The 21819-nt window shown below is 41.0% G+C and overlaps 1 long non-coding RNA gene across 3 annotated transcripts in view; it reads right to left on the bottom strand.

Moving 5' to 3' along the window:
- The window catches only part of LOC138708035 (uncharacterized), an 84956-nt gene extending 64136 nt beyond the window's left edge, over positions 1 to 20820 (bottom strand). For all 3 annotated transcript variants that reach the window (XR_011334548.1, XR_011334547.1, XR_011334549.1), the window contains exons 1-2: positions 20410 to 20820; positions 20123 to 20261 (exon numbers count right to left, since the gene is read on the bottom strand). This is a non-coding gene — a long non-coding RNA (uncharacterized lncRNA). The remainder of the gene's footprint in view (positions 1 to 20122; positions 20262 to 20409) is intronic.
- Between the last annotated feature and the right edge of the window lie 999 nt (positions 20821 to 21819).

Here is a 21819-nt window from a genome sequence, read left to right as displayed (position 1 = left end):
TTGGCTGACTGAGCTATACTGGTGGATAATGAGTTAAAATTCTTGAAACTAGAACGCAATAAACAAAATTACTTCCAATCTGTGTTAGCTGCAAAATGTTTGGTTTTGGCCTACTGTCTGCCTTTGCTTCAATGCTTCGTGGCAGACTCAATTTAAGTATGATGTTTGTAAGTGTCAGAACCATAAAAGGGATAGGTCTAGCACATGTAGAGTGCATTAAATCTTTCATATAAGAAGGAAAAGTTGATAACTCCTTTTTAGGCAAGGAAGCCAGATATTATCAGACAGGTATCAGCCTTTCGACTTTAAAATATGTTTATAAGAATTCTTTGCTGCATGGTATAGTCCTGAAGAGTCAGCAGATAGAGTTTCTTTCAAGGAAAGGAGTCAATTAATGTCTACGGATATTGAAGTAGGAAATTTTGTATTAGTAAAATTTGATGACAGTATAACCAGTTTCAGATATGTTGCAAAGTTCTGTAGATGAAGATGACATTAAAATAATGTGTCTCAAAAGTGCTGGCAGCTATGATCTGCTTTTTAAAATCAATGATGAAGACACATCATATGTGAAACCGAATAAGATTTTATGCCAGCTATCTACATCACTGTTTAAATGAAAGAGGACAGAATGTTTACAAATTTGATGAGAAACTTGACATCAAAGAAGTGTAATTGGGTTTATATTATATGTAACACCTCTGAATTTAATGTTATTTTGAAATAAAATGTTTGTTTGTCATTGTGTATGCAGAGAAAATTTAAAATGATAAGGGAGTCATACACCATTTATTGAAGTAAGAAAATCACCTTGGGTGGCAATATTATAAAAGACAATCATTAAAAAAAGTTTATTTTTCTATATTTTCCACTAAGATTTATGAATCATCTGTGTAACGAAACATATTGATCACTAATTCACACTTACAGGGAAATGTACCGGTATCACGAGTTACTAGCACTTTCCTATAAAATTATTTTCCTTTATGCCTCTTTTTGTTATCCATGATTCAAGAAAATGTCTCTATGGTTTATATATAGTAAAATGTAACACTGATAGAGCTGGAAACATGTAAGGCTTTTACTTTCAGAGAGATTTGAAGTAACATTGCTGTCTTTTTTGTGTAATGCGAGTTAGGCCTACAACAACTATTTCATCAACAGACCTAAATCACAAATAATTAATTTTATTCATGTTTACTACCATGAAGAATGTTCCTAAATGCAATAAATAAGCCAAAGAACTTACAGCTGGGGATAACTTCAGAAAAAAATCCAACCAGTATTCAGCCCAACCAGAAATTGAACCCATGCCTGACTGTAGCTCCAGATCAGCAAGAAATGCACTTGCTGTCTGACCTCATTAGTGGCTGCATTGGTATATTAGCATTATCTCTGCCACTACATCAGATTTTAAAATGGTTTGTACATATTGAGAAGAAAGGATGTCTGAACCACGGAAATTAGCTGAGAGAGCCAACAGAGATTTAAGAAATGTTGTCCAGGAGTGGAAAGGAAAAATAGGCTAAGCTTAGTGATCTTGGATAGTCCTACAAATCAGTGCGTAAAAGACGTGTGTTTTCGAAAAAAAAAAAAAAAAAAAAAAAGACTAGTATTTTCCCGGGATCAAAAATGTAATACAAATGGAGTAAAGTATTTTTACGTGGAAAAAAAATTGTGATAAAATTTCTAAAGTACACATTACCATGGCTCACTATAGCTCTTCTGGAAAATGTCACAGCACAACTTTAGAATTTATCCCCTTATGTTGTAATATATGTAGGTCTGCCAACTTGCTGCTTATGCTACCAACCTAAAACTCATCTGCTGCTGCCTCCACTGTGATGCTGATACAATCATCACCTTTATGGTACATAAATATGATAGCTGCAAAATTGCCACAGATGGTTACTATGTGAATCAAATTACCATATAAATAGTGTATCGAAAATGGTGGTCAAATTTCAGGTATAGATTCCTCATATTATGTAGAGCAAAAAAGAAAGGTTATATCAAATTGGGTTCGGAAATGCTTAGTTGCCACGTTATAGAGGTTACGAATACAATAGCATATGTTTGTTTGTTGCAATTAATTTATTAATGATCGGCCATTCCATGCATGCAGGTGTGAACATTTGAACAACATTTTCAATGCAATGACAATGTTTATACATCCTAAAATATTGTGATTCTTATTAGTTACAACAATGTAATTTATTCCTCACAACAATAATTACTTTCTACAATTCGCCTTAAACGCTCTCGGCAACAATTGGATCTTCACTCAACACAGTATTCGTTATAGCACTCCACCGACGACAATGACAGTTTACTTGGATTATTACGCACAACAATGAACTGTTAATCTGAACTAATATTTACAAAGCACTATTTACAAATCAGAACTACCAGTTCTCAGTTCACAGTTCTTCTATCTCAGTCACTCGAGTTCACAGTATCTCGAACCACAGACCTTCAGAGACAGTTCACTGTACTCGAACTCGGGTCCCTCCAACTGCGGTCCACTGCACTCGAACTCAGGCCTTCGGATGCTGACGCAGATGCGGACGCACACTCGAGTCGAACTCTGGCTTGCTTGCTCTGGCTTACTCACTGACGGAGTAACTGAAAAACTCTGAAGACTCTGTCTAGTTCGCTGGCGCCTGCTCTTTTATAGCAAAATCATAGTTGCGAGAACCTTCTACAGGTGTGTAGAGAATTATCTCAATATCTCTACGTCGACAGACGTCTGGAATAATCGGGAAGGTCGTTCCACATCCACTGCGTAGCAGCTGCGCGCGCAGACTCGTCGCGTGACGTAATACACCCTCTCTCTCTTCTCTCCACCGCGCGACGTCACTCAATGTTCCGTGGAGCCCGTGCGATCTGCTTTCTTGCGGGACGCTGGTCGTGAGTTCGATTCTCACGTCGCTGTCACATTGCCCCCTCCTTAGGGCTGCTCGTCCCGGGCAGTCCCTTGGTAGGCTGCTAATCGGTCCAGATGCACCACCATCATCTTCCCTCGAGGTTGTCGCTGGATCCGGTACACCACGTCGTTGATCCGGGTCACCACGCGGTATGGACCATCCCAGGCACGCTGCAGCTTTGGTGATTTCCCTTTGGTCCTGGTAGGTCGATACAGCCACACCAGGTCGCCCAACTGGAATCCTGCAGAGTTGGCTAATCTGTCGTAGCGCACCTTCATCCTGTCGCTGGCCATCTTGAGGTGCTCTCTGGCCAGTTGGTGAATTCCATTCAACTTCTCGGTGAGTTCTGCCACATAGTCAGTCGCTGGCTGGTCGGCGCTGGGTGGCGTGCCAAACAGCAGATCACAGGGCAGGCGCAGCTCTCTCCCGAAGACCATGTTTGCCGGTGTCATCCCTGTTGTATCGTGGACCGAAGCTCTGTAGGCCAAGAGGAACAGTGGGACTCTGGCATCCCAGTCTCGTTGATTGTTGGACACCACCTTCCGCAGATGCTCTTCCAAGGTTTTGATGTAGCGTTCCACCATACCATCGGACTGTGGGTGGAGGGGAGTGGTCCTGGTTTTATGCACCCCCAGACGCTCGAGCAATTCTCCCATTAGGTTGGATTCGAAGTTGCGCCCCTGATCGCTATGCAATTCCCGGGGCACCCCGAATCGGCAGATGAAGTTGTCAAGCAGCGCGTCGGCCACCGTCGAAGCCTCTTGGTTAGGAATCGCGTACACCTCTGGCCATTTTGTGAAGTAATCCATGGCTACTAACAGGTAGCGGTTCCCGCGATCCGTGACCGGGAACGGTCCAGCAACGTCGATGGCGATCCTCTCAAAAGGAGCTCCCACGTTGTACTGCTGCATGGCTCCCCTGCTGCGGGTCCTTGGTCCGCGACTGGCTGCACAGGTGTCGCATCTTCGGCACCATTGTTCCGTGTCGGTTCTCTGATGCAACCAATAGAACCTCTGCCTTAACTTGTCCAGCGTCCTGTTGGCTCCCAGATGGCCTCCAGTCACTCCAGCATGAGTCTCCTCCAGCACTTCCTTCACCTTGCTCCTGGGCAGGACAAGTTGTTCTATGCGGGTCCTTCCATCGGCCGACTCCCAAATCCTCTTCAGGATACCGTCCTTGACAGTGAAGGATTCCCACTGGGCCCAGTAGCTCTTGTAAGTGGTGCTACGGTTGGCGATATCGGCCCATACTGGTCTCTGGCCGGACTCCACATCACGTAGTAGCTGTCCAATGTTTGGGTCCTCCAGCTGCTCCCTCCTTATGGCGGCGTTATCCCATCCTGGGCTCGGCTGGGCGGCAATTGCTCTTACTGCGTGGGCGCCATCCCGCTCTTCTACTTTCAGGCAGTGTTTGCAGCCATCCGGGCACGGACGTCGTGACAGGGCATCAGCGTTGGAATGTTTCTTCCCTTGTCGGTGTTCAGAGGTGAAGTTGTACTCCTGCAGACGTTGAACCCAACGGGCGGTCTGCCCCTCCAGATTCTTGAAGCCCAATAGCCAGGTGAGTGCAGAATGGTCTGTCCTCAGATGGAATTCCTGGCCATACAAATATTTGTGGAAGTGCTTCAGGGCTTCCACAATGGCAAGAAGTTCTCTACGCGTCACACAGTAGTTTCTCTCAGCCTTGGATAGTGTTCGGCTGAAGTAGGCAATCACCCTCTCTTGCCCGTCCTGTTCCTGAGAGAGTACTCCGCCGATGCCTACGTTGCTAGCGTCAGTGTCGAGCGTGAACTTCCTTCCAGGGATGGGATATCCCAGTACAGGAGCAGTGCAGAGCGCCTCTTTCAGCGACTGGAAGGATGACTCCGCCTCGTCTGTCCACTGGAATTGTCGTTTCTCCTCGGTCAGCTGGGTTAGAGGCTTAGCGATGTTGGCGTACCCAGCTACGAACCTTCTGTAATAAGTGCAGAGGCCGAGAAAGCGGCGCAGCTCCTGCTTGTCCCTCGGTCTTGGCCATCCTCTGACGGCTTGTAGCTTCTCCGGGTCCGTGGCCACTCCGTTGGTCCCTACTACGTGTCCCAAGTAGTTGACCTTCTTCTGGAATAGATGACATTTCTTCGGGTTCAACTTCAGCCTGGCTTGTCGCAGTCTCTCGAACACTTTCCTCAGGTTCATCAGCTGCTCGCTGAAAGTCTTGCCCACCACGATGACGTCATCAAGGTACAGCAAACAGGTGTCGTATGTCAGGCCTCTCATTACGGACTCCATTAGTCTCTGGAATGTAGCCGGGGCGTTGCAGAGGCCGAACGGCATAACGGTGAACTGCCATAGTCCCTGGCCTGTAGAGAATGCCGTTTTCTCCTTATCCTCCGGATGTAGCGCCACCTGCCAGTATCCTGACTTGAGATCCAACGTCGAGAACCACTCTGCTCCGGCCAGGGTGTCCAAGGTGTCGTCAATTCGTGGAAGGGGAAAGCAGTCCTTCTTGGTGACGTCATTCAGTCTTCTGTAGTCCACGCAGAAGCGCAGGTCCCCATTCTTCTTCTTCACCAGCACCACAGGTGATGACCAAGGGCTGTCGGATTCCTCGATGACCCCTCTTGCTTTCATGTCCTCCAGTTGGTTGTCAATCTCCCTCTGTTTAGCTAGAGGGACGCGTCGAGGAGGTTGTCTGATTGGGCGAGAATTTCCGGTGTCGATGCGGTGCTGGACTTTCTCCGTTCTCCCGTAGTCATTTTCAGACAGACTGAACACGTCCTGAAATTCTGTCAGTAGATCGTGGACTTGTCTTCTTTCTCTTTTGCTTAAATTCGCCGGCAATTCTCGAGCCAGCTCTTTCAGTGGCGGGTCTAAATCTGGACGTGGTCGGTGACACTCCTCGTTTTCTGCCAGCGACGTCACAGACACCACCGGCTCGACGTTACCTAGTACAGTTCCACTAGGCACCTCCTTGTCCCGATTGGTGACATTCAGGACCCTCACCGGTACCACCTTCTGATTCGGGAGTAAGGATCTGGCCACATAAACCCCATCTATCGGAGTTGTTTGCGAATCGAGGAGCAGGTTTCTCTTAGGTTTTCCGTCCAGTCTTGCCGTCACCACCATCTCGCAGCCTGCTGGGATTGTCACTTGATTCTCCAAGGTGAGTCTGCTGGCCATGGGTTGGTCTTCGACGTCTCTCAGGAACACTTCATCCTGACCAAAACGCAGGATACGGCGCCGGACGTCCACCGTTGCATCGAAAATCCGCATGGCGTCGAGTCCCAGGATGACGTCTTCAGTGATGTTGGCGACGAACACCCACATCTCCAGTCTCCTCTTTCCCAATGTCAGATCCAGGAAAACCTCCTTTTGGATGGGCAGGTTCTCGCCTGAGGCAGTACGTAGCTCATACCGGCGCAGCGGCGTCCTCCCAGGTAGTCCACGCACGACTTCTGGTCTGGCGATAGTGAGCGACGCCCCGGTGTCTACCAGTACTCTGCATGGGCGGCCTCTTATCCATCCGTCAGCAATCAGCCCATCGTCGCATCTTCTGTTAACCGTCTTCAAGATCAGCCGAGGGGATGGTGATGACGGCGCCGACGTGCCCCTCATCGCATCGGCCCCTTTTAGTTTTCCTGTTTGTGACCAGATCGGTCACAGTCCCTCCTCAGGTGTCCAGGCTCGCCGCAGGACCAGCAGGTGGGCACTCCTCGTCTTCGTCGCTCGGGTGATTTCGGTTGACGTTCCTCGACGTCGGCCGCCGCGACGCTCCTAATCCGGTGCGATGCCGAGACGTTCGCCGTCAACTTGGCTGCCTCCATCCTGAGGGCCGCCGCCAGAGCTGCATTGATGGTGCGATGCTCTGCCAGGAGTAGCTGTTGCTTTATTTCCGGGTCTCGAACTCCGCTGCCGAAGGTGTAGGCCGCCTCTCCAGCGATGAAGTCATTAGGTAGGCCCCTGAGCGCCTTATGGGCCAGTTGTTCCACCGCCATCGCGAATTCTTGCAGGGACTCGCCTGACTGTTGGACCCTCGTTTTCAGTTGGGTCCTGAATGCTGCCGCAAGTTGATGGTCACCATAACGTCCCTCCAAGGCCGCCATTATTTCAGCGGCTGTCCCATCTTCTGGAACGCTGTGAAGAATCTCTGAAGCCTGTCCCTGAAGAGCGGTCAACAGCTGGGTAGTCTTCTCCGCTGGCGTCCACCCATTATGTGCCGCGGTGGCCTCGAACTGGCGACGGAATATCGCCCAAGACGTCGTTCCGTCGAACTTCGGCGTCTTGACGTTGTTATGTCTGGCTGAAGGCGATGATTCCGCAGGGCCACTATATGGAGTCCTCAACTCTGTGGCCGCTTCTTGCATGGCACGTCGAACTTCCTCGGCAACTATCTGTTTATGTTCTCTAGCCTGGCGATCCACCAACGCGAGGATGTGCTTGTTTTCTTCAGCATGTCGGTCCATCAACGTGAGTATGTGCTTGTTTTCCTCGGCGTGTTTGTCCATCACCTCACTCGTCTTGTCCAGCAACTCGCTCGTCTGCTCTTGACGACGCTCGAGATCGCGGATTTTGCCGTCGAAATGGTCTACCTCCTGTCTCAATTCGGTTACTGTCTCGTTTATAGTTGTAAAATTCTTGTTAAGTTGTCAAGGTCGGCTTTGAGTTCGTCTTTCACGATGGCGACAATTCCATCTACGTGGGCTGAAACGCTTTCAATTTGCGTAGTGACGTCATCTTTTACTCCGCTGATGTCGCCTTTCACTCCGCTGATGTCGCCTTTCACTCCGCTTATGTCGCCTTTCACTCCACTTATGTCGCCTTTCACTTCACTTATGTCACTTTTCATCTCCGTTTTAACATCACTTATGTCGTTCTTAACCTCACTGATGTCGTTCTTCATTTCTGCTTTTACGTCACTTATGTCCTTTTTCATTTCAGCTTTCATTTCCGCGATGGCTTGCAGGATCTGCTGTAGGTTCTCCATTGTCGATAATATCCCACTTCTGACACCAATGTGATTCTTATTAGTTACAACAATGTAATTTATTCCTCACAACAATAATTACTTTCTACAATTCGCCTTAAACGCTCTCGGCAACAATTGGATCTTCACTCAACACAGTATTCGTTATAGCACTCCACCGACGACAATGACAGTTTACTTGGATTATTACGCACAACAATGAACTGTTAATCTGAACTAATATTTACAAAGCACTATTTACAAATCAGAACTACCAGTTCTCAGTTCACAGTTCTTCTATCTCAGTCACTCGAGTTCACAGTATCTCGAACCACAGACCTTCAGAGACAGTTCACTGTACTCGAACTCGGGTCCCTCCAACTGCGGTCCACTGCACTCGAACTCAGGCCTTCGGATGCTGACGCAGATGCGGACGCACACTCGAGTCGAACTCTGGCTTGCTTGCTCTGGCTTACTCACTGACGGAGTAACTGAAAAACTCTGAAGACTCTGTCTAGTTCGCTGGCGCCTGCTCTTTTATAGCAAAATCATAGTTGCGAGAACCTTCTACAGGTGTGTAGAGAATTATCTCAATATCTCTACGTCGACAGACGTCTGGAATAATCGGGAAGGTCGTTCCACATCCACTGCGTAGCAGCTGCGCGCGCAGACTCGTCGCGTGACGTAATACACCCTCTCTCTCTTCTCTCCACCGCGCGACGTCACTCAATGTTCCGTGGAGCCCGTGCGATCTGCTTTCTTGCGGGACGCTGGTCGTGAGTTCGATTCTCACGTCGCTGTCACAATATAATAATATTTGTTCAGGTACACCTGTATAAACTCTGCTGACCATGGACTAGCTTGTTGTACTTTTATTCTAACAAAAAATATAAATATACCGTATTTTAGAGACCTTTGAAAATATGGTACAGGTGTGACAAATTTTGTACATACTGATACACAATTAGCTGTTTATGTTGAATTCTATGCGAAGTCTTAAAGAAATTCTGCAAAATAAAATGGTGGATGGTGAGTGGAAGGAATGGTTATCTCTTTGTTGGATGTATATTTTAATGAAGACGTTTCTCTCTTTCACAATAAATTTGTGTGTGTCGTTACAAGTGTGACTGCATACAAACTCAAGGCTTAGTAGCATCTATCTAAACATATTTATTTACATTAAACTCATAGCTATGTTAAATTATTATAAGAAACAAATGCAGAAATAATTAAAACAGTAACTTTACAATAATGAATCTAAACACTTCTCCATTTACTTTAGTGCTATCTGGTAAACAATTTGCATGAGAACTTTAAATTCACTAGGCCTATGAAAACATATTGAGTAACTACATTACATCACAATTGTACAAACCTCAAGCAAACAGTTTCACAAACATTACATTTGGATTGAACTAAATTATTATGTCATGGCTCAAAGACTTCAACATCCTTCTGAAATTCGTAGTACACTCCGTTACCAACTATCTTCATTGATGGTTCTGGAAGATATTATCTGCTTGATAAAGACAAAGCATGTGTCATTTTTATTCATTCTGTATAGGCCTAGTTTTTATTATTCTTTTCATTCAGTTTCAAAAATGTCATCTCATTTTCTTCACCATCAGGCTTGCTTTGGCATATCCCTACATACTTGTACTTGTTCTTTTTCTCTTCATATTCTACTAGTATGCACTGTCCTGGTTTGAGATCATCCTTAGAAACTGAAGGGATGGTTTCGTCATCAATAACCTCACTTGATTGTGTTTCTGAATAAGTGGCGTTGTGCGATCCTTTTATCCTTGACATGCTGTATTTCTTGGAAAATGAAGTTTGGCCTACTGAGAGACAGAATTTGTTATTTGATGGTTTAAAGCTGTGTTTTGATTGAAGTCCAGAAACAGCATTTACATCGTTCCAACTGTCCACATTCTTTGCTAAGTCTATGTTCATCTGTTAAAAACAGGAAATAAAACTTTAAAATCACAGTTATCATACTTAGCTGAAAAACTGTCTTCTATATGTATGTTCTAAAATTTTTTCACTTCTCAAACTATGCTTTACTGTAACAAACAAGGAATGTGTATATATTGGTGTTATGGGTGTGACAGAGTTTAATGCAAATTTTTGTTTTATAAAACTTATTTTAGCCAATTAAGTTATGGTCACATTGAATATGAGTCAAACGTAACCTTACATTCATATGTGGAAATTATGTTCAGTTTAACATTTAATTAAGCAAGTAAACTTTTGTCCAATTTTTGTTATGGGTATGACAGATATGTACTTAGTCACAAAATAGCTACATATATAGAAAACTAACTTACCTGGAGACAAAATTTGTCAAATTTCCTTTAGTGTAAAAGCTTGGTGCTGTGAACCTGTCTTGCAGATGCAAACATCATTTTAGATGGAAAATACAAGTATACCAACCAAGCACATCCTATCACAAAAATTTACTGCTGTGTGCATGGTTTCCTATATCATTGGAACCATCAAACTTTACATAACAAAAAGTACATTATTATATCAAAAATGTTAAATTCAATGTTTGAGCAACTTGAAAAAAGGCAAATAATTATCTACAACATTTTTTTTTAATTTATACCAAATGTCCACTTCTGCATGGAATGGCCCTGATGCAATCTGTGTCCATTTGCTTACAGGAACTGTTCAAAATGTCCTCATTCTGCCTGAATATAGGCCCCAGCTCGTCTCACTGATATCCAGACATTCTCCCAAATGCCTGGCATATCTCATATTGTCTGACAGCGTTCCGGAATTCACTCATGAAGAGCTTCTACATCAGCGTTTCTCAAACTTTATTGAAGTGGGGACTACTTTTTTAAGTCAGAACAGTTCCGCGGACCACCTTACTCTTGTTCCCTTCGAAAGCAAATTTATCATTTTTGTAGCATATTTTAATACCAGTATACTTATATTTTAAAATAGAATTAATTCATTAAAATTAATCAAACTAAATTAATTTTATATTAGTATTAACTAATTAAACTAATGTTAATAGAAGAAAATTCATTTTTATTTCTTTAATAATTCAACGCTATTAGAGTTTGGATAAAATTTAACTTATTAACAAAAAAAAAAAAAAAAAAGACGTAGAAGCAAACTGAATTATAATCCCTAAAGCACCATTATACAGTTCACTATATTCTCTTTCCACTTGTGATGCACTTCAGAAATTAATCATACCTTCCGCTTGGATTTAAGTATGATCCCATTTGAGTGTTCAATTAACTGTTCTCTCTCACTCAATGAAAGTTAGTTTCAATATCGCAATGAAAGTGATCACGAACCTATGAAAATTCATCTTATTTACTTGGAAAATAAGTTTCAAATTGTGACCTCAGAGTTGTATTATTGGTGTACGATGTATAGTACGTGACATTTCAATGTGCAGACTGGGTGTCAGCAAAAGTATTAAGAAAGTCATGAATACATGAAAAGGTTTGGCCCTCTGTTATGAATTTGGTGGTCCCTGGCCAGATGTGTAGGGAAAAGTTGGCGAGGAACACCACGTTCATAATGCTTTAAATCCCTCTTTTGTTGTTGAGAGTAGAGTGAGAAGTCAGTAGATGAATAGGGTAATAAATTTCATAAAATGTCATTACTGAGAGAAAAAGTGAAAGGCGATTGCCATGTGTTATTTCCAAACTCTGAGATTTTCAGCTATTGAGTGATATGCAATTCGTTTGAATTTTATTTTTTCTTCTGCCTTTTTTTGAAGGACCACAAGGGCAGACCTCGAGGACCACAAGTGGTCCACGGACCATAGTTTGAGAAACGCTGTTCTACATCATCACAGGGATCGAATACACAAGCGCCTTCAAGTGCCCCCACAGGTGGAAGTCCAGTGGATTGAGATCTAGTGAGCATGGGGGCCAAGCAATTGGTCCACCTTGTCCTATCCATTGGCCAGGGTAGACGAAGACTGAAATGTGTAGGGAGCACCATCAACACATGTCGCGCATTTAATTCTAGCAAACAAAAGTTCTGGAGTGCATAATGATCCTCCTTGTTACCGCTAATAATGCAGCAACCAAGCATTTCCGGGCCCATGTTAATATAACTTTATTTTTCTTCTTCACATATGAGGATCCATGCCTGAAATTTTGTCCACCATTTTCGTTACACTCTGCATAAGGAATAAAGAGATATATAGTCATCTGTAATTATATGTAGTTGTAGTAATCACAGAAATGTAGTAGTAATGAAACATTTAAATAATGAAGTACTGGTAGTTGTAGTATAGAAACTGTGACAGAATGAAGGGAAATTTTTATCTATTAGAAACAGTTATGGTTCCAAAACGTCCACCACAGTCTCACAGGGGCGAATGTATTACTAGCAGATTAAACGACAGTTTATGAATCTTTGAAATAAGGTGAACATATATCCATGACCTAACATTTTGATACTCGACCTTACGAAAACTTGCTTTATATCTATGTACCTACAAAAAAGCTTACATGCAAGGCATGCAATCCTGCCTGTCTGTTGGCCACCAATTTCACAGCAACTTTTCACCATTATTCTGGTATGAAATTAAATCATAGCACAATTTGTCTTTTGTTTAGGGTAAGTATGTATGACTCAACTCTAAGTTAAATATTTAAATACATCCTACCTTCCCTTAGTAACGAACTTGTAAAGAAACGCCCAAAATAAATTCTCATATTTCTTTTGATCTACCCATCCATCCATCCATCCATCCATCCATCCATCCATCCATCCATCCATCCATCCATCCATCCATCCATCCATTCAATCAACTACCAAGTCGCTCACCTATCTAGCCACTAATCTGACTGTCTCTCCTTATTGTCTTCATTATGATGCCTAATTATGAAATATTAATTAGGGATATACAGAGTGTCCCAAATTGATGTATACACTCTTTGAAATACTATTTCACAGCAAAGAAATGAGATAGAAATACAATTTTTGCGGTTTATGATTCAGAAGGCAGTGGAAAGCATGGAAATATGTTAATCTGATTATAAACAAACATGGAGGTGCAATTATCATTCGATGCACTATCACCTTTGCTTTTCAACTTCGCTCTAGAATATGCCATTAGTAAAGTTCAGGATAACAAACAGGGCTTGGAATTGAATGGGTTACATCAGCTTCTTGCCTATGCGGATGACATGAATATGTTAGGAGAAAATCCACAAACGATTAGGGAAAACACGGAAATTTTACTTGAAGCAAGTAAAGAGAAAGGTTTGGAAGTAAATCCCGAAAAGACAAAGTATATGATTATGTCTCGTGAGCAAAATGTATGGAAATATAAAAATTGAGGAGCTTTCTGGAATATAGACCTATAGACCTATGGGTCATTTTTCGGGGAATTGTTTTAAGTGATCCGCCATATTGTATAGAATATTCCCTCCAAGTTTAGTTTCATACTTTCGCCATTTGAGTGAATGGCAGCACTTATTGTGTCTGATGTGCAGTTGTCTGGAGCCTGTGCTGTGCACTAGATCTGTTGATGTTAGTTTATGCAAGTTTGTTTTTACATGAAACGAAGTGAAATGGAACCCAATGGAAGTAAAAGGAAAAAGATTTACTGCAGCACCAGTTTGAGGAAGAGAGATGCTAAAAGGAAGAGGTCAAGTGGAGATACATATGTAAACAGTACCGGAGTTGAGGTGAAGAATAAGGAGTTTGTGCCAGTGAACGAATATTGCCAGAAAAAGTGCCCTCTAAAAATGTCACAAATCCAGCAGAAGGAATTATATGAATTATTTTATAATGGACAAAGTAAGGAACTGCAACATTCCTATTTAGCACGCGCCATGGAACTACAAGGTAAGAAATCAAATAGAAAACCGAAACTCCAAAGACCTTTCGAAACAACACATGGGAGTATATGTTATTCATAGCAGGATCTAAGATTAAAATTTACCGTCCAGCTCTCTGTAAGCTTTTCCAAGTGTCAGTAAGGAGACTGAGGGTCATACAAAAAAGGTATTACATAATGAAACCTTTGAAGAAAGAAGGGGCAGTCATGACAACCGTTCACATAAATTGGACTCATATGTCTGGGTTAAATTAGAGGAACATTTAAGCATGATTCCAAGTGAAAAGAGCCATTATTGTGGCAGTAAAACAAATTTAAATTACTTTCAGAATCCAAACTTAAATGTCAAGACATTATTTGAAATGTTTTCCAAATACTTTTTGAACAAACTGGTAAAAAGTTTACTATGAAATATGTAACTTATTTCAAGTTTTTTAAAGAACATTGTAACTATGCCTTCAAGCAGCCAAAGACAGATATTTGTGACTTTTGCTCACAATGTCAGAACACTTTGAGAAGTGATTCAACAGATGTTTGTAAAGTAGAGTATGCACTGCACCAGAGGAAGGCAGAAAGATACCTATCCATGAAGAGAGATTTTATCCTTAAGAGCAAAACAGACCCTTCTTATCTTGTTGTTGAGTTCGACTATTCTCAAAATCTACCAGTTCCGAAGTTGAATGTAACCAGCCAATTTTATAAAAGGCTTCTATGGTTGTATGCGTTTAATGTTCACATACACAATGACAGTTCCTCGTTTATGTACTGTTTTATGGAAATGGAGGCGAAAAAAGATTCAAATTCAGTTGCCTCATTTCTAAACCATGCTTTAAAAAAGAAACTTAGTGAATTCCCTAATGTGAAAAAAGTGATTTGGCTTTCTGATGCCTGCAGAGGGCAAAATAAAAATTTACTTATGACTTCATTTTGTTCATGGTTAGCCAGAGTCTGTCAAGTGGAAGTTACACACCTATTTCCTGTCCGGGGACATTCTTTCAGACACTGTGACAGGAACTTCGGACTAATGAAATCAAAATTGAAGAAAGTGGAGACAATCCCAACTGCGTTACCATATCTCTCAGCTATGGTAGAGTGTAGAACATATCCTTCGCCATTTGAAGTTTGTATGGACAGAACACTAATAAAGGACTGGAGAAGTGGTCTCAACGAATATTGTCTCCCTAAACCCATTGCAAAAGGGAGTGTATTCAATATACAATCATACACACAACTGAAATATACAACTAATGGAACTATACTCTGCTCACCAACTTACTTCAGTATATTTACCCCGTTTCGTCTGTGGAAACAGAAATATAGTACCCAACAGCTAAAAGATATTGAACTTTCAACTATGAATCAAGCACCAGTAAAATCTGTGAAAGAAGATGATGTTCGAGGCTTGTATAAATACATGGACGAAGAAAGTTGTATTTGGTTGGATAGGATGTTTGATGAAAGCAAAGTATAAAATGTAAGAGACAGTAACAAATAATAAAATATAATAATTGTTAATTGTATTCTATTATATTATTATATTTAATTATTATTATTACTACATCTGAAATTAAACATATTACAGCAATACTAACTCTTATAAAACTCATTTACTGTCGATTTATGGAAAAAGGACCCATATGCAAGTTCACTATTATCGTTTTATTTTCAAGGCTGTGGTACCTTTAATTTTCAAAATAACATATTTCTTGTTACGAAATGCAAAATTTGTTAAAAAGTTGACTTGCATATATATTACATGTAGTTTTTATTAAGTTACACATTCTAAAATTCTTTGATTGCAAATATCTCAATTCGCCATATTGCCTTATGGGTCCTCCTTCCAGAAACCTCCTCAACTGGAGATTTCTCCTTCGAAGAGGTGGAAAAATTCAAATATCTTGGAGCAACAGTAACAAATATAAATGACACTTGAGTGAAAATTAAACACAGAATAAATATGGGAAATCCTGTTATTATTCGGTTGAGAAGTGTTTGTCATCCAGTCTGCTCTAAAATAAACCTGAAAGTTAGAATTTATAAAACAGTTATATTAGCGGTTGTTCTGTATGGTTGTGAAACTTAGACTTTCACGTGGAGAGAGGAACAGAGATTAAGGGTACGAGAATAAGACTCTAAGGAAAATATTTGGGGCTAAGAGGGATGAAGTTACAGGAGAATAGAGAAAATTACACAATGCAGAACTGCACGCATTGTATTCTTCACCTGACATAATTAGGAATATTAAATCCAGACGTTTGAGATGGGCAGCGCATGTAGCACCTATGGGCGAATCCAGAAATGCATATATAGTGTTAGTTGGGAGACCAGAGGGAAATAGATATTGGGGAGGCTGAGACGTAGATGGGAGGATAATATTAAAATGGATTTGAGGAAGGTGGTATATGATGATAGAGAGTGGAATAATCTTGCAAAGGATAGGGATCGATGGCGGGCTTATGTGAGTGCGGCAATGAACCTTTGGGTTCCTTAAAAGTCATTTGTAAGTATATAAAAAAAAAAAAAAAAAAATGGGAACTTTGGCAAAAGAAATAATTGCTCGATTTTAAAATGGACTGGAAGGATAGTGGACTTGATATTCACATAATACCCTGAAAGTGTCTTGCATTTATAATATTGATGAGTAGAAATTGATGTGATCATTGGGAGAGCTGTAAGTCCACTCAACCCGCCCTAAATACATACCTTACTTATATACGAAAATCGTCGCACGTGAATGAAGAATACAGTCACATTTCATTAATGTAAAAGTGGGTTTCAATGTCGCCAACATAGTAATAATACTACACACCTAAAACCTAAACCAACCTCTCTCACAGTTCTATACACCTCATCAAACCTAACCTGTCACATAATACTGCACACCTGTAGTAACATTCCTCACATTTAGTATCATTTTGTTTGCATCTATTGCCGACCCTGCTACTCATGTCGGTAGCCATCTAGTGGAAGTGGATCATAATTCCAGGAAAATATGGCGACTTTCATAATAATTACATTTAGTTCGTTCAGTATATATTTTCTGATATATTAAATGTGTTAATGTAGTAATAATTCCATATATATATATATATATATATATATATATATATATATATATATAATACAATACGAATTGAAATGTGTTGTGGCTGTGATAACAGTACTGAAAATTGGTTTATAGCGCCACTTTGGCAGTGATAAAAACGTGCACTATTTGTTCAGTGGCCAGTGAATACTCTAACTTGACTTTCTCGTAGGCCTATCTTTTTACTGGCACTGAGAGTTGTTAATTCATTTTACAATATTTATTTATTTTGAAAAACGTATTATATGTCTTTCATGTGTTAAATTTTATGTAAAGCTACACTACACATTAGAAATTGAAAACAACAAATCCATAAATTTTCTAGACATCACAATAACAAAAGTCGACAACAAACACACATTCAAAGTATACAGAAAACCAACAACAACAACACACATACACAACACATCCAATCACTGAACAACACAAACAAGCTGCATTCCGAACAATGGTACACAGACTACTCAACATACCAATGAACCAACATGGTTACAAAGAAGAGCTAAACACAATCAAATACATAGCACAAGAAAACGGACATAACCCCAACATAATAGACAACATAATACGAAAGACAAAACATAATTACAAAAAACATAAGAATACAACACAAACACAAGAACACAAAAAATACATCACTCTAACATAAGAAAACAAAAAAACACACAAGATTGCAACCTCATTCAAGAAATTAAATTACATCACATACGGAACAAATAATACTCTACGAAAACATCTGAACACACATACAACACAAATAAACAAATACAACCACACAGGCGTATACAAACTCAAATGTAACACCTGCAACAACTTCTACATAGGACAGACAGGCAGATCATTTCAAACATGTTACAAAGCACACATCACAGCCATAACAAAATTACAAAACACTTCCATATATGCAGAACACATCACAAATGCTGACCACACATACAGAGACATCAACACAGACATGGAAATTCTACACATCCAACCAAAAAGCCAGAAACTAAACACCCTAGAACAATAGGAAATATACAAACACAAAAAAAACTCATGCAAATGAAATTCTCAACACACAACACACACTCTTTGACTCCACATTAGGCCTACACTATACAAACACACCCCCAAGGGAAACAAAACAAAAGGCGCCAAGAGCAGCAACAACCAGTTCTGATGATGGCCAACAGCAGGCCGAAACATGTTAACAAGGTAACATAAAATTTAACACGTGAAAGACATATAATACGTTTTCCAAAGTGATACAGTGTTAAAAGTTGTGTAATCAAGGAGTTTGTTCATTTATTTATTTATACTGGCACAGTTAAGGCCATAGGGCCTTCCCTTACACTCTACCAGGTCACAAATTATACAAGCAATGAAGTGGTAAGCATAAACCTTCACTTTATTCCAGAACTCTCTCTAGTGCGGATTGGTTTCCACAATTTCTTACCCAAGAATCGCTTGCTTATTTCCAACTTTGGATGGTCCCTTACTCTTATAATAGGGGTCATTATTCTATTCATAACGAAATGTTATATTAGACCTTCTGTAACTAAAAATATTATATAAAGAAGTGCTGTCATGGAGACCATACAGTGTCTGGGAACATATGATGTAAAGAAAATTTTGCCCACACAGGGCCACAGCATATGGGTGCCTAAGATTTGTACATTTTTACAGGGAGATCTGTACGGTGCTGATCTTAGATCATCTCTTGGTGTTCCTAATGGATCTTCTTCGATGTTCATAAACGTAAGCGCTCCAAACTCTGCAGTATATAAAAGAATGATATCTTTCCAGAAAAGCTACATCAAGGAGACACAGTTTTCGGATAAACTCCAGAACATGGATTGCACCCTTCCCCTCTACCCCCACCGCACGTACCTTGCAACTAGCTACTTTCCTTGCAGACTCCTCCCTCTCTCGCGTTCTCACGCTTCATCTCGCTCCGTCCGAGACACGCACCACCTCGAAACATCATGGCGGCCACTGACGATCTCCGTAAACATCGCGCCAATGAAAAAAAGCGGGGTATGGGCTGCAAGCCCCCGATGATGATCCGACGTGTAGCACATGATGAAAAAAGCGGGGTATCGGGGCTGCAAGCCCTGATGATGATCCGAGGTGTAGCACATGATGAAAAAAGCGGGGTATCGGGGCTGCAAGTCCCGATGATGATCTGACGTGTAGCACATGAAAAAAGCGGGGTGTCGGGGCTGCAAGCCCTGACGAGGGGTGTTGGGCACTGAAAAGTGCCTTTTCGAAAACATGATGCGCATTTGACAAATGCAGACTCTGCTCTTTTCTGATTATTTATAGGCACTGAAAAGTACCTTTCGGTAAGATACCGATTTTCGTCAGAATGAGAATTATTAGCAAGTCTCCTCGCTTGGTCCTGCCTGCTCGGGGGATGAATCAACCTCGTCGCAAGTTGCTGGTGGTACACCGTAGCAAAAACCGTATCAACTTACTGATATCGCTGCTAAAGTTATGCATGGCGAAAATATCGACGAACGATTCCATGTTGCTGGTAGAGTAACACAGTCGCACATCCAACCCTTTCGCAAAACTGTCGCCACACCAAGATGTCCAGCGTCACCTGTTAATTTCGCCACCCCTTCTTTCTCTGATTGGCTTTTCGTGGCTTAGGTCTCAACTCAACGCTCCTTTACTCCCCCACCCGCCCACCCGCCATCTAGTCGCATGAATTTACATTAATTTATGCACTTAAAATACAACTTAAAATCGCTTCATTATAACATATATATCCCTCAACATTATTACAAGCGAAAAAAATATTACTTTCATGATGATTTATCTTAAATACCATCACGTCTACACAGTAATTTATTCTTGATGATTGACACTTGCATCCCGCATGTTGCACATATATACGAGTTCCTAATTTTTTCAACCAAGAACACGTGTTCTCCAGAGAGACTGCTGAGGACTAGAGGATTCAACAATGAAGATGAACACATGAAGAATAACAACATATACAACAAGGACATAGAACAGAATACCACCAGATGAAGAGAGAAAAAGAGAGAGAGAGAAAGAAAGCGAGAAGGGGAGAGAGAGAAGACAGGAGGGAAAGGAAGAGGGAAATTACCCTCCAGCAGGTAATTTTTTTTCCCCCACAGCTTATGTTGTCATACCCCCCCCTCCCTCCATTACCCATAATTCCCACCGTCCCCTAGTGACTTGGGGAGGGGATGAAACATGCAATCCATGTTCTAAAATTTTCCCCAGTTTTCTTTTGCTTCACTGGCTTCTGTGGGATGTAAACAGTAATAAACACATGAGTTTAGTTTGCAGCAACATACACTTTCAACATAAAAATCGTTCTAGACTTACCTGTTTATTAGAATCCACTGTTGTAATTCCCCTCACCTACCAGTACTTATTGGCACAGAGTTTCGGTCCCTACACAGTGACAAGAAGTCCCTTGGCTTACGGAGGGAATGTAGCAATGAGTTCAATGACCTCCCTGCAACTGACATAAACCTAACATTCAGTATTGGGACCCAAAATAAGCTGTCTGCTTATTACTAATTACCAACATTCCGAAATATGAGGTGGGGCGTATGGTCAATAAAAAAAAATACCATGAAAACACTGATAATAAACTACCGTATTATTACCTTGACTAAAGCGATGTTCACGTACACTCGTCAATAATAACAACTGAATAAACCAACCTATATGTTATGTACTCGTAACTGCAATAACTTAAAAAAAATTAAGGTACCAACAAACAAATATATACAGTATGATGTGTATGATGAAATAAAGGCAAAAAACAGATTTCCAGTAGAATTTTAGAAATAATTCACAAGCAAACACAACTCTTCCTTCGAGGTACCGGTACTTAAGTTTCGCTGGCTTTAATACAGTGTTGCAAACTGAAGTGTAAAGGAAGTCGCTAAACAGTAAACACTAGTTCAAAAGTCGCTAGATTAGTGATTATCAATGCAAACGTTTTACTTTTGCTGCAAGAGAGTGCTGAAAAAGTCGCTAACTCCCTATTTTATCAATGGAAAAGTTCAAACATTTTGTCGACGGAAAATAGTTAAAAGTCGTAATATTGGGCACACTGTTTAGGGTAGTCTTCATGTTTCCAGGATGTCAAACACAATAATTTTCCCATGTTGAAATGAATATACCAGCATGACTATAACCCGGTAAATTCAAATGTAGGTGTGAATGTTAATGTTATGTTTTATTTAACGACGCTCGGAACTGCAGAGGTTATATCAGCGTCGCCGGATGTGCCGGAATTTTGTCCCGCAGGAGTTCTTTTACATGCCAGTAAATCTACTGACATGAGCCTGTCGCATTTAAGCACACTTAAATACCATCGACCTGGCCCGGGATCGAACGCGCAACCTTGGGCATAGAAGGCCAGCGCGTGGGTGTGAATGGTTACCAAGAAGTGTTTTTGGAATGAACTCCATCGAGAAAGAGAGGAAGAGGTAGACCTGCAACTCACGGTTACAAGAAAAAAAAAAGTACTACAAGAACGCGAATGGGAGGATAGAGGAAGTTGGAGGACAAAAGTAGAAAAGTCTGTTAATATGTACAAAAGATTCAAGCTGGTACTTAATTTACAATAATCTCATATGAGATTAGAGATGTAAGATCAGATCAGGCTGATAACGAGTAGCAGACAAAGAGAGCAACTGAAATGTGAGTAGGTCATTTAAAAGATCACGTGAGAGTTTGTAGAACCCTCTGTAACAAAAATGGAACTTGATTATGAAACTAGACAGTGTAAAATTACTTATCATAACATTTTTTAAAAGTCCCTTTTCTTTTATTTTGATAAAATTTTCACCCATCCATTTCCTTCACTAAGAAAGTAAAAGAGACTATTATGTTCAAATGTACAGAGAATAAAACTGTCTACGTGATCCAGTGAAGTTTCAGCTAAATTAAACGAGACGCATCGCAAGTATGGTCAAAGAATACAGGCAGAACTACTGCTCCAAGTTTGGACTCTGGTTTGAGTTCTAATACTGCTTGGACTCAGAACCCGGCTCGAGTTGTAAAGG

Source organism: Periplaneta americana, chromosome 10, assembly GCF_040183065.1.
Source record: "Periplaneta americana isolate PAMFEO1 chromosome 10, P.americana_PAMFEO1_priV1, whole genome shotgun sequence".
NCBI lineage: Eukaryota > Metazoa > Arthropoda > Insecta > Blattodea > Blattidae > Periplaneta > Periplaneta americana.
The sequence above is the reverse complement of the archived record's forward strand: the minus strand, read 5'-3'. Positions and strand labels throughout refer to the sequence as shown.